The sequence below is a fragment of the Triturus cristatus genome, chromosome 10, assembly GCF_964204655.1.
Source record: "Triturus cristatus chromosome 10, aTriCri1.1, whole genome shotgun sequence".
Lineage (NCBI taxonomy): Eukaryota > Metazoa > Chordata > Amphibia > Caudata > Salamandridae > Triturus > Triturus cristatus.
The window spans coordinates 1,054,213,784-1,054,226,629 of NC_140593.1; the positions used below are offsets into that span (position 1 = coordinate 1,054,213,784).

Genomic DNA, 12,846 nt, shown 5'->3' on the forward strand with positions numbered 1-12,846 from the left:
GCGGGACAAGGGGTGAGAGTGTTATGTTCCTAGTTTTGAATGAAAGCCAGGATTTCAAGGACTTACTGAAAGCTTTCAGGGAAGGGGATGTTTTAAGTTCCAAAGGCAAAGAGTTCCACAAAGCTGTGGATCTAAAGAAACCTTTTCCATCCCATATATTTTTCTAAAGGGAGCAACCGCAAGATTCTTGGCCATGCTTGAGTGAAGGTTCCTGCTAGGAGTGTACCACCTGAGATATTTTTTTAAAGTAGGCAGGTCCATACCCGGAGAGGGTCCTGTAAGCTGTGCATAGAGCTTTAACGATGATACGCTGTCTAACTGGAATGCAGTGGGGTATGCTAATGGCTCCTTTTGCTGATTCGAATCTGGGCACTTATTTATTTACATATTGATTGTTGCTGTAGCACTTTGGAAGCTTCATCCGGTGACATAGTATGGCACAGAGCAAATAAGGTGGGTCCATAAAATAATTATTTGGAGGGGGATAACCTATTCAGAATATTAAATCATACCATACTAATACCTTTTGAAAAGTGACCTAGTAACTTTATTGCCCAATACATCCAACAGGCCTCTCAGTCATCCAAAGAACTCCTCCATGTCATAAAAGAGTTCACTTCTCCTATAGCCCGCAATGCCACTGTGACTCTCAATGGAATTATCTTTCTTCCTTTTTTCAAGAGAAAATTGAAAACATTTTTGCTTCTCTATCTAAGGACATTAATTTATGACACAAATATTAGGCACTTTTAAATCACCCTCGATTGGTCTTGCTACCTTTACACCAGTAACCCATACTGAGGTAATTGCTACTGCGAAAATTGATCAGACATAGTTCTGCTCCTTACTCCTGTCTCACCTAAATCCTCAAAGAAACTGCTATATACTCTAACATTCTCCTGAGGCGGAAAGCCGGGAGCACTGCTAATTGAATTTGAAAACTTGTGTAATTCTGTGTTTTTACTTACCTGCACTAAAGCTAGGATTCCAGCCTGACTCTTGACCCCCAGACAGCCGATCTTGACGCTGTCACGGGGAATCCTCCCTCGCTGCCGCCATCAACAGCGAACGAGCTAGCTCTGCCCACTTCGCCGGCCACGCCCCCTTCTCCCAGGCTAAAAGGGCGCGCTGATCACTAGCGCGTCCATTCTAACATTCTCCTGAGGCGGAAAGCCGGGAGCACTGCTAATTGAATTTGAAAACTTGTGTAATTCTGTGTTTTTACTTACCTGCACTAAAGCTAGGATTCCAGCCTGACTCTTGACCCCCAGACAGCCGATCTTGACGCTGTCACGGGGAATCCTCCCTCGCTGCCGCCATCAACAGCGAACGAGCTAGCTCTGCCCACTTCGCCGGCCACGCCCCCTTCTCCCAGGCTAAAAGGGCGCGCTGATCACTAGCGCGTCCATTCTAACATTCTCCTGAGGCGGAAAGCCGGGAGCGCTGCTAATTGAATTTTAAAACTTGTGTAATTCTGTGTTTTTACTTACCTGCACTAAAGCTAGGATTCCAGCCTGACTCTTGACCCCCAGACAGCCGATCTTGACGCTGTCACGGGGAATCCTCCCTCGCTGCCGCCATCAACAGCGAGCGAGCTAGCTCCACCCACTTCGCCGGCCACGCCCCCTTTTTTTTCTCCACTCCCTCTAAAACGCCCCTATAAAACAATGTGTATGGGCCGGAAGCGCAGCGGACGGGCGCAGCGGGCGCGACGATTGCGCGCCGAAGGCGCGCCTAAGGCAAGCCTGTCTGCGCCCGTCCGCGGCTGTCCGGGGCTAGGGGCACGTCACTCTGCCCAATTTATCACCCATTCCCCCGCCCAACTCCGCAGCCTCCAGGGCCCATGGTCTTTACCAGCCACTACCTGTTCCCGCATTTCTTCTCTCGGCCTGTCTCCTGCTCCTTCTCCCGCCATCCTTCCCCTTCAACACATTCCCCATCACCCCCCGTGGGTGATGTTAACCCTGGATCCTCTAAAACCCTTTCGGTATACTACTTAAACACCCGGTCTGCAGTAGCCCACTCGTATGAACTATCGGTGCTGCTAGACCTTCATGCACCAGATCTTCTTTTTTTAACAGAAACATGGTTTTGCGATGACTCCCTCCCCGTTCTATTGGCCACTCTCCCAGCCCCATATTACGCTCTACGTGCGGATCGCCATAATGGTAGAGCTGGGGGCGGTGTTGCGGTCATCGCCCGAACTGACCTCCCCTTTCAAACTCTTTCCTTGCCAGATATTGCCACTACGGAGTACCTGGCTATCCGTACCACCTCTATTACACCTCCCCTCACTTGCATACTTACCTATCGTCCCCCTCAATCCCCTTTATTGTTTCTCCCCGATTTTCTGGAAGTTTTGGCCACAATCACAGTTAACAACTCCTCCATTTTGCTCCTGGGTGACTTTAATTTTTGGCCCTCAGACCCCGCAGAATGCCCATCCTCAAAAGAATTTTCAGACACCCTTCAATCTCTTAACTTCACATCTCATATTCACTCTCCTACCCATGTCAAGGGTCACATCCTAGACCAGATTTGGTCCTTGAACTGTCCCGTAGAGTCCCTATCCATCTCACCTTGTACGTGGTCAGACCATCATTTGATCTCAATCTCATTTGCCCTTCCCACACATCCCCCTGCCAAGCCCCCACTTCCTAAGAACATCTGGGTCCGCGCTTGGGGGCGAGTAGACCCTGAAAATTTATCCACCCTACTCACCACCTCCTACCCCTCCCTACAATGTCTATCCACCCTTTCCCAGTTCACGGCCATTGAACAGTGGCTCTCCTCAGGCTGCGACTCTATTGCCCCTTTGAAACGGGTCACCTCAAAGCGGGAGAAGGATGCCAACCTGTGGTTTAATGAAGATCTTAAGGCCATCAAACTAGCGGTACGTCGAGCGGAGCGGGCCTGGAGGAGAAACTACTGCCCCTCACTGCGATTGGAGTTCATTAACATCCTGACTCAATATAAAAAGGCTATCTTGGCGGCCAAAACAACCTATTTTTCTTCAAAAATCCTCGCAGTTAAGAACCAATCGAGGGAAATCTTCTCGATTGTGCACAACCTGGCATTCTCCGACAGAACCACTCTGAAGCCCACCCCTTCCCAGGAACTCTGTCACTCCCTAAACAATTTCTTCATTCAGAAAATAGCCACTATTAAAGCCAATATCCCTCTCCCCTCTCCTACCTTTGTGGATCCCCAGTGTCCTCCCCCCAAGGGACAACTCACTACTTTCCCTTCCTTGACCAAGGAATCCCTGACCTCCATAATTCCCCTTGTCAAATCCGGCTCTCCGTTAGATCCCTGCCCTGCCCACATCCTCCGTCACATCTTTACTACTTGTCCAGACCCCCCCCTTCACCTCCTCAATAGTTCTCTCTCCCAGGGCGTGGTACCCAATTCACTCAAAACAGCAGTCATTGTTCCCATCCTGAAGAAGCCGGGTGCAGACCCCTCAGTCCCTGCCAATTTACGCCCCATCTCTCTCCTGCCTTTCTTGACGAAGGTGCTCGAGCGCCATGTCACCTGCGCTCTGAGCTCTTTTGTGGAGAAGTACGGGGTTCTTGCCCCCTGCCAGGCCGGATTCCGCCCCGCACACTCTACGGAGTCCGTAGTCCTCTCGGTCCTCGACAACCTCAGGGAGGGAATGGGCACTAACCAGACCCAGGCCTTGGTTCTCCTCGATCTCTCAGCCGCTTTTGACACGGTTGATCATACCATCTTGCTTTCCCGTGTCAGGGCGGCGGGGATCGGGGGCACCGCGCTGGTATGGTTATCCTCCTTCCTGAGGGACCGCACCCAGGCAGTTCGCCTGGGTGATTTTTCTGCGGACTTTCGGAAAGTTCAGTGCGGGGTCCCCCAAGGCTCCTCCCTTTCACCTCTTTTGTTTAATCTTTACATCGCCCCTCTTATTTTCTCACTGCAGCAAATGGAGGTCACCATATTTAATTATGCGGATGACCTCCAACTTGTCTTTAATCTGTCTTCTTCCCCTGCCTCTGTTCTTAACTTCCAATCTATCATGATTCATATCCGGGACTGGGTGAACCACAACCATCTGAAACTCAACCCAGACAAGACTGAGCTGGTGTTGACGGGTGGTTCATCCAGCCCCTGGTCTTCCTTGTTTTGGCCCCCTTCCCTAGGCTCTCCACCTGTCCCCTCTACCTCAGTAAAAACATTAGGCATTAATCTCAATTCTCAACTCACCCTTCACTCCCAGGTTAGTTCTGTGGTTTCTTCTTCTTTTCTTTCACTGCGCACTATACGCAAGGTGTCCCGTTTTTTTTCTTTTGACGCTTTGAAACTGATCACCTTGGCAATGGTCATCTCCCGCCTGGATTACGGCAACGCCTTATATGCAAGTATACCTGCATATAGCTTAAGGCGTCTGCAGCAGATCCAAAACCAGGCGGCGCGCCTGGTGTTTAAACTACCAAAGTCTCACCATGTCACTCCCCTCCTCAAGTCCCTACATTGGCTCCCTGTCCGCGCGCGTGTCCAGTTTAAGCTTGCTTCCATCACCTTCCAAGCACGACTGGGCACGGCCCCGGCTTTTATCTCATCTGACATAATTCCCTATGTTCCCTCCAGGGAACTGCGTTCATCCACTCAATCCCTTCTCACAGTCCCGCGGTTCCGGAGGAAGAAATGGGGAGGATCGAAATTTGCGACCCTTGCTCCACTCTTCTGGAACTCCCTGCCTCTTGAGCTTAGAGCCTTAACTCTTTATCCGCAATTCCGGAAACAGCTCAAAGCTCATTTGTTTACTAAATTTTTTAACTAGTTCATTAGCAGTTTCTGTTTCCTTTTAACTCAGCTTCGGCTTCCCTCGCCCAGATATCTGTTAGTTGCAGCGCCATGAAACCGCTGGTGAACGTGCGCTTTATAAATAATTTTAAATTCAAATTTAAATTCAAATTATATTTGATGAGCCCCTGTGCTGACAAACACCATATACATTTCCTTATCATTATGGATGGTCCTGGAGGACTGGAAAAAAGCTTGTCACAGAAAGGAAATGGAAAATGTCTAAATGGCCCCCATGTACTAAAAATAAATCTTCTTGCTTTTGGGGCCATTTGCTTTTTGATCAGAGAAAACACTCTAGCTAGTTTTCTCTGAACAATAAGTTGCAGAAGGAGCAATTTAAACATGGCCCCTGCTAAAGAAACCTTCAGTGCTCTCAAGGGAGCCTTTGTGGTGGCAGCTTCTATCACTGCACAGATATCCCCGCCAGCCAGACACGAATCTCTAAATACGACAGGTCAAAATAGGACCTTTCCTATAACAGAGTATCAACTCCAAAATTTCAACGGTGCTAAATATCGAGGTAAAAATATAATGAGTACAAAAATATTGAGGATGGGATTGGGAATATCAAGTGAAATTATATTGTTTAGTTCCTATATTAATATTGAAGATTAAAATATTGTTTAACTATCATGTTATTTAATATCCTTTTTATATGGTATTTTGTTTTATTTTTTAAGTTATATTGTTTGTAATAATGCAAAATTTATTACACAAAATATACCTTTTAAATGTTTATTTTTTAGGTTAGTGGGCATTTTTTCGGGTTATTGGGTGGGTAATGTTTTATAAAATTCATTATTTATTTTTGATGTTTTATTACTTTAGCCTTATAGCCCACCGTAGCGGGCTATACCGGCTATTAAAGGCCCGCTGCGGCGTTAAAGGCCCGAGCCGAAGGCGAGGGACTTTAACAAAAGCAGCGGGACTTTAATAGCGGTATAGCCCTGCTACGGAGGGCTATAAGGCTATCAGAACATTCTGCCACTAGAGGGCAGAATGTTCTAACAAATTAAACAAAGGCTTCTCGAAGCTCGAGGGGATTTAAATCCCCTTGAGCTTCGAGAAGCTATTGTAAAACATTGGAATGTTGCTCTGCGGGCCTTTACCGCCCCGTAGAAGCATGGAGCACTCCATTGTCTACAATGGAGCTCCCAACCTTCCAATGTTCTAATTTAATTTATATGCATTAATATTATTAAATGCCTTATTAATTTCTTATTTTTGGATTGTTTAACAGATTGTGGGTTTTATTGAGGAAGAGGGTGGATAGAGCTGTAAGATAAAAAATGTTAAGGAACAATAACGTTTTTGTTCATATAAATATTTTTCGTTAAAATAATTTTTGATAATTTTGTGAAATAATAAAGAAATAAAAAGTTAAATTAAAACATAAGTAATACATAATTTTAAAAGATTCTAGCTATTTTGTATTTATACCTTAATATAATCTGATGTTTAATTGTATAAATAAAATGTATTTTATAATATTATTAACAATAATTACAATTTCATATGTGTGGGTTATATTTTCTTATTTTGCATTTTTAAAAGTGTATAGGATTGGATTTGAAATTTATATATGAAAGATGTAAAGATATTTTGTCTAAAAATTATGATTTAGCCATACTAGTTATAGAATTAATAATGATTTCCACAAATATTCACACTTACCCCAATTTTCGTTGGGCCACAGTTACAATAGTAATGTGCCTCAATCACTCATGTGAACTTAACCAAATATGTGTAGAACTGGGGTTACAATAGTAGCATTCCCTTCCACAAACTATATGCACTTATCCCAAAATTTGTTGGAATGGAGTTAAAATAGTATTTGTGCCTTCTCGCCCCTCCACCCATTACATGCACTTACCTAAATGTTTATAGGACTGGCGTTAGAATTTTATTTACGTTCCCCTCAATTGTATACTCCAAGGTTTGTAGGTTTGGTTGTAGGATAATAAATATGCTCATCCCAATTATATATACTTACACTAATGTTTATGAGAATTAAGTTATAATGATAAATATGCCTCACCCCCAGTTAAATGCACTCACCACAATGTTAGTAAACATGCCCACCTTCACTCACGTGCCATTACCTCGGTGTGTGTTTGGATTGGAGTTAGAATAGTAAATATGCCCCCCTCAGTTTTATCCACCAACCTCAAGTTTTTTAGAGGTGCAGTTAGAATAGTGGATATGCCCACTGGGTTATGTGTTCTTACTGCAGTGCTTGATGGAAGGGAGTTAGAATAGTAAATGTACCCTCCTCCCCCAATCATATGGACTCACCCAATCTTTTACGGCAATACCTCAGTATTTATTGGAAAATATATTTGTAGTTATGGATTCAATATAGTTGTAATTTATTAACTAATTGTTTTAGTTAGTTTAGAGTATGTTTTTACAGAAAGTTAGCTTCTTAAAAAAAATAGATTTATTTAAAAAAAAAAATTCTAATTTTGTAGATTTCTAAAACGGATTTATATTAAAAAATAAAACTTAAATGTATCTATGAAGATGTTTATATTTTATTTTTAGATATGTAAATGTTTACAATAATTATTTAGATTTTGTTATGTTTGAGAAATTTGGGGCGATTTTCCACAATTTTGCAGCTGATTTAAAAAGAAGGAATGCACTTGAGAATTCTTGTGAGTTTTTATAGCTTTAAGAGATTTGAGATGTTACCTAAAAATATGACAACAGAAAATATGCACACTCTTATTATTTTTATTATCCCGCCCAGTATTACCCATGACTATTGGGTGTTTACATTAGATAACCCTTGTTATGCCTCAATTTTCAACAACCTAAAGTTGTCAATTAAGTTTTTGGTGTAGCACATGCACTCAGGAATAACTAACATAGCGTGTCTTACTCATGTGTTACTTACCCACTCATTCGCATCTTACTCATTCTTATTTTACGCACTGTAAGATATGCCATAATGAACTATATAATGGCATTAAAAAAGCATTGGACCATAATAACAATGCAGTTTAATAAAATAAAAATACAAGCAAAAAATATTTCAAATAAATTAAAAGACATTTTGATAATATCATCCATAATACCTTAAATTACATGTTTGTTATGATTTAAATATAAAAAAAGCTGTGCAAAGATATCTGTTATACATACAATTTTAATTGAAATGTTATCTTCATAAAGATATTACACCACAGACATATCAGGTATAATATTAAAGGTTTTCTATTATATCAGTTATATTTTTATTTAAAAGTGTGAACATATGTTTTTTAATTTACAATTTATTTAAAATTCAAATTACTTTTAGGTAAACATTTTTTTCTAAATAGCAATCTTAAGGTACACTATTTGGGGTTTTCAATAGTCTTATGGATTTTTTTGGTATTTTTAAACATTAGTGTACTCTATATTTTGGTTGTAGATTTCTTTTACTTTTGATATTTGTTTATGTTATTTTAATTAAAAGTATAGGGTCATCATATTTACGTTTCAGTTTCATTGTATGTTGATATTGTTGTGTCGATTATACAGGACTGCAACCATTATTATTATTACAATACTTGTGTGAATTCATGATTGGTAAGCAGACACTCGTTTTTGTTAGTGAAAACAGTTTGTGACCAGGGTGCTGAGAATCTTTAAAAAAAATCACAAAAAGTAAAGTGATGACTCTAGTAGTTAATTTCCAAGTACACAGTGGTGACTTTAGAGTCTCAAGTACTTTTAACCCGTAGACAGTGCAGCTTAGTGTCCCATTAACACCGATACTAGATATCCATTAGTCTTGATCAATGGGCACTGGCAGGGTTCAGAGGTGAGACCATTTTCTATCTCATCTTATCTCACAGCTGGTGTTCACCCAATAGGAACTACCAATTGTGAAGTTAGACTTAGCACTATAACTGCAGCACTTCCGTTTCTGTACCCTTGACTGTCATGCTAATGATTTTCACTTAGTTACCGCACATGGAAACAGGTCAGCCAATAGACTGGACCCACTAAATAACCATTTAATAATGGAAGACTAGGGTGTAGGTTCAAGGTCCAATCGTAACTTTAAGCCACATATATTTCTGGAGTTGTAAAGTCTATAAACATGATACCAGTGTCTGCTGAATCTGGATAGCCAGGAACCTAAGCACCGGCTCTGGCCAGCTAGGCATGAGTCTTCATTGTTTTTGGCAACTTACCTCCTCGAGGTGGAGCCTTCACTTGTTGAGACCTTACTTCTGGATCTTCTTAGTGAGGGACCTGGCCATTTACACCCCAGATAGTGCAGTTTCTTCTCTTTTTTCTAGGTCACAGATGAGTGCATTCTATAAAAATGCTAGACTTGTGCCTAGCCTTGAAGAAGAACTGTGACATACAAAGTCCTGTTTCTTGCCAGTGCTTCTTGGTGTGGTGCAGCAGAGTCTTCTTTTAAACCACACAAAGTAAAAAGACTGGTTAGATGGGCTGATATTTATAATGCTTTGGGGCATGGGAGATGGCAGATTTTTTTTTAATTTAGACTTTTCTGATCCATAGAAAGTATGCCTTTCTGACTTTATTCCTAGACTGTTTAAATAGACAGCAGAGAGGCGGATATCATCTGGACAGATCATGTACACTGGACTCACCAAAATGAGACTCTGTGAGCAAAGGTGTTCTGGATGCTAGGTGACACTCAGCATAGCACAGAGGGTATGAGATTGCTGCAGGCAGGTATTTTGGCTATTTTGGCTGGCTGATTGTGTATTCCCCAGCTCACAGAGATCTATGCGGAGTATGGGGGAACAGCAGCATGTGCATTGCTGCATCTGTAAGATGCATGAAGACAACCTAAAAGGCAACTGCTCTCATTGTGTCCTCTGGAGAACTCCATGTATTCTGCTGCGGTCTCCCTCTTGCATGTGTGTATAATTCTACACACAGCATACAAAGTAGGGACCCAATTATGTGGATATGCATGGATTCATATAGTACGTGTAAAGACTTGTGAACCTGTACTTGAATCAGCTGCCAGCAAATGTCAGTCATCCGTTAGCCTGGTCTGCAGTTGCCACCATCGACAAACAGTGGGGGTTACACATTGGATTCACTTCCCTCGAGTAGCAAAGCATCCAGGTGGATGTCTTGAAACTCATGGAAAATCTCCAGTGCAATCCAGGAATGGATTCAGTGGGTCAGACTGGTTCGATTGTCATTGCCATGAGATGCCTTTCGTTCCCACTGTCTGTATCCACATATCCCAGACAGTACTGCAACCAACTGGAAGGTGTCTCATCATTTGCTAGAGATTTACTGCCTGATGTTCAACAAAGGAGCACTTTGGGGCCCGGAACAGATATGAACTGCATGGTAGCACCTTGCCTTTGACACCATGTGATCTAAGGGTCATAAGCCTCTAGATAAACAAGCATTAGCAATGCCAATAGGTCTGGCTTTAACCCCTTGAGCGCCCCGCCCTTTCCACGCCCTGTGCCGGGCGTTTCATTAGCGGGCGGGGCTCATGACAAGATAGTCTCGTCATGGGCACAGCGCAACCGCGGCCCATGACGAGACCATCTCGTCATGGGCACTCAAGGGGTTAAAGGAAAGTTGTATGGCAATATGATGCAGTACAAGTAAATCGCATGGGTATGTATTTGTGTGGAAGCCAAGAACTGTAGAGCAGTGTTGGTGTAGGTTAAAAGGTCAGGTGACAGTTGCACTGCCAAGCCAGACCTAACAATCCATGTTTTTAATGACTGTCCCCCTCCCATTGGTGCTGCTGCCAGCGAAAAATAACACAAAGTATCTAATTATCTAAGAAACTTTAATGGCATTCTCATGTCATGTGTGTGCCCCTGAAAGTTCAGGCTCAGGCAGTTGGATAAATAAGCAAAATGACAGTAGACAGTAAGCCCTTTTTCATGGCAGCACACAACTTCTGTCCAATCAGAACATGTACTCCTGGCTCCAACATGTGGGTGGAGCCAAAGCCTCTCTCTAGTGTTGCTCACATAATTGTCTGTCAAGCCAGACCATAAAAAACAATAGAACCAGATGAATAAGTTGAAAAAAGTCCAAAAGTACCAGACTGATGTAGGAGCTATGGACTATCATTCCACACATACACACATCCTTTCTCCTTGCCTCTCTTCTTCTATTCCAGTCTCTCTCTCTTTTCTGTCTGTCTTACCCTCTCAGGCGTACCACTTTTTTGTGCCCCTCAGAGGCACCTCTCTCCTGCTTATCTCTTATTCTCTCACCCACCCTCTCCTTTTTTGTCGCTTGCACTCCATCTGTCATACAGTTTCTACCTCTCAGAGTCACACTCTCGCTTTCTTTCTCAGCCATACTTACCCTTTGAAAATGTTCACAATTGCCAAGTCAATATGGATTACTGTAAATATGTGAAACATAAGATACCTTTTCCTTACAACACATTCTGTTAACATCACAAACATTTCATAGGACAGTGTGTGTGTGTGTGCGTGTGCTTTTAGTATGTGCGTGTGTTTTTGTGTGCATGTGCAAATGTGTTTGAGTGTGTGTGCGTGTGAGTGTTGTAGCTAGGTACACCTACCTATGCTTTATGTTTTCAAACTGAGTGGTACATACGCACTGCTGCTGACAGTGCCCTGTCTTCACTAATGCTGCCCATTCTTAACCTATTGTATGTGAAAGAATCGACCTGTGTTATACCTGTTCTTGGTGCAAGGGAAGTTTGCTGCGCTGCTGTCATACTCTGTGTGTTTGTATGCAGCTTGCATTTCTACCGCCTCCTATGCAACAGGTCCGTAAGGAAGCGCCAGACTTTGCTGCTCTTGCTGTATCTGTTCTGTGTATGAGGGAAGTGTGCAGTGCCGATGCCCTTGCTGCATGTAAATGGTGCATGTGTGTAGTTACAATTGTCAGCCGTACTATACTTGTTCTGTGTGAGGGAGATTTGTAGTGCTAATTGCTCTTCTGCATCCAGTCAGTGTGAGAGGAAATCTTTGAGTGCTGAATCCATCCTGTACCTGGTGTGTGTGGGGAGGTGGAGTGGCGGTCTGGATGATGAGCCTGCTTGCGTGCAGGCATGGTGAATGTCATTTGGCTGTCTCCATGTGTTGCTCATGGTTGTGTGTTTGTGAGAAAGACTGAGACAGGGTGACGCTTGCCCTGCTGCTGCACAAGAGGCAGTTACACGCCGCTTGGAGTGCTGCACCTGTTCACTGTGTATGATGATAGTTTACATTCCGCCCTGTGTTTTAACTGTCAGGTGTAGTTTAGGAACCTTACACTGTTTTCTTTATTCTGTATCATGCCCCGGTTACTTACTGGTAATCTTCATTACTCCGAGCGTAATCTTCCTTGCCACATTACTGACGTATTGAGCTTCAGCTTCCCCACAGAACCCTCCAAGCAAATTAGCGCTCTAGCCTTCCCATCCCTCCATAACATGGCCGACCGTCTTCACCTCTGGCCTACTATAAGAGGCACGACCCACCCTACTTCCTGTTCAACTACCAAGCCTCAGTACAAAAAAACATGAAGCCAATAACCAAACAGGGAAGGGAGGGATGGGAAATCGTGTGGTGAGGAAGATTTCACTTGAAGTAATGAAGATTATCGGTAAGTAACCTGGCTTTACCTGCTCTTACGTTTTCCTCGCCACATTACTGAGGTAGTGAATATATACCAAAGCAAATACTGCCAGACAAAAACACCAGAAACGCAAAATGTGAGGCACAAATATGGTTCAAACCACACAACAAACAGAGGAAAAGGCAACAGCACAACATGATGGCAAAAGTCAATCTGCGTCAGTGGCAGCCGTCAGAACAGCCGCAGTAAAATCCCCAGCAGCAGAACATCCCAACATCACCCGATAGTGGTCCATGAACATGTGAGGAGAGGCCGATGTAGCACCCCTACAAATGTCTTCTACCGATACTGCCTTGAAAGAAGCCCAGGAGACCGAAATAGTACGGGTAGACCTCCCCTAAATCCCGGCTGATGCCACTGGCCCCTGAGACTCATACGCCAGAAGGATCGTCTGTTTAATCCGCCTCATCAATG

General features: G+C 43.2%; 1 protein-coding gene across 2 annotated transcripts in view; it reads left to right on the top strand.

Annotated features, from left to right (window-relative positions):
- The window catches only part of RADIL (Rap associating with DIL domain), a 448,013-nt gene that overhangs the window by 260,636 nt on the left and 174,531 nt on the right, over positions 1-12,846 (top strand). The gene's annotated exons all lie outside the window — the stretch shown is intronic.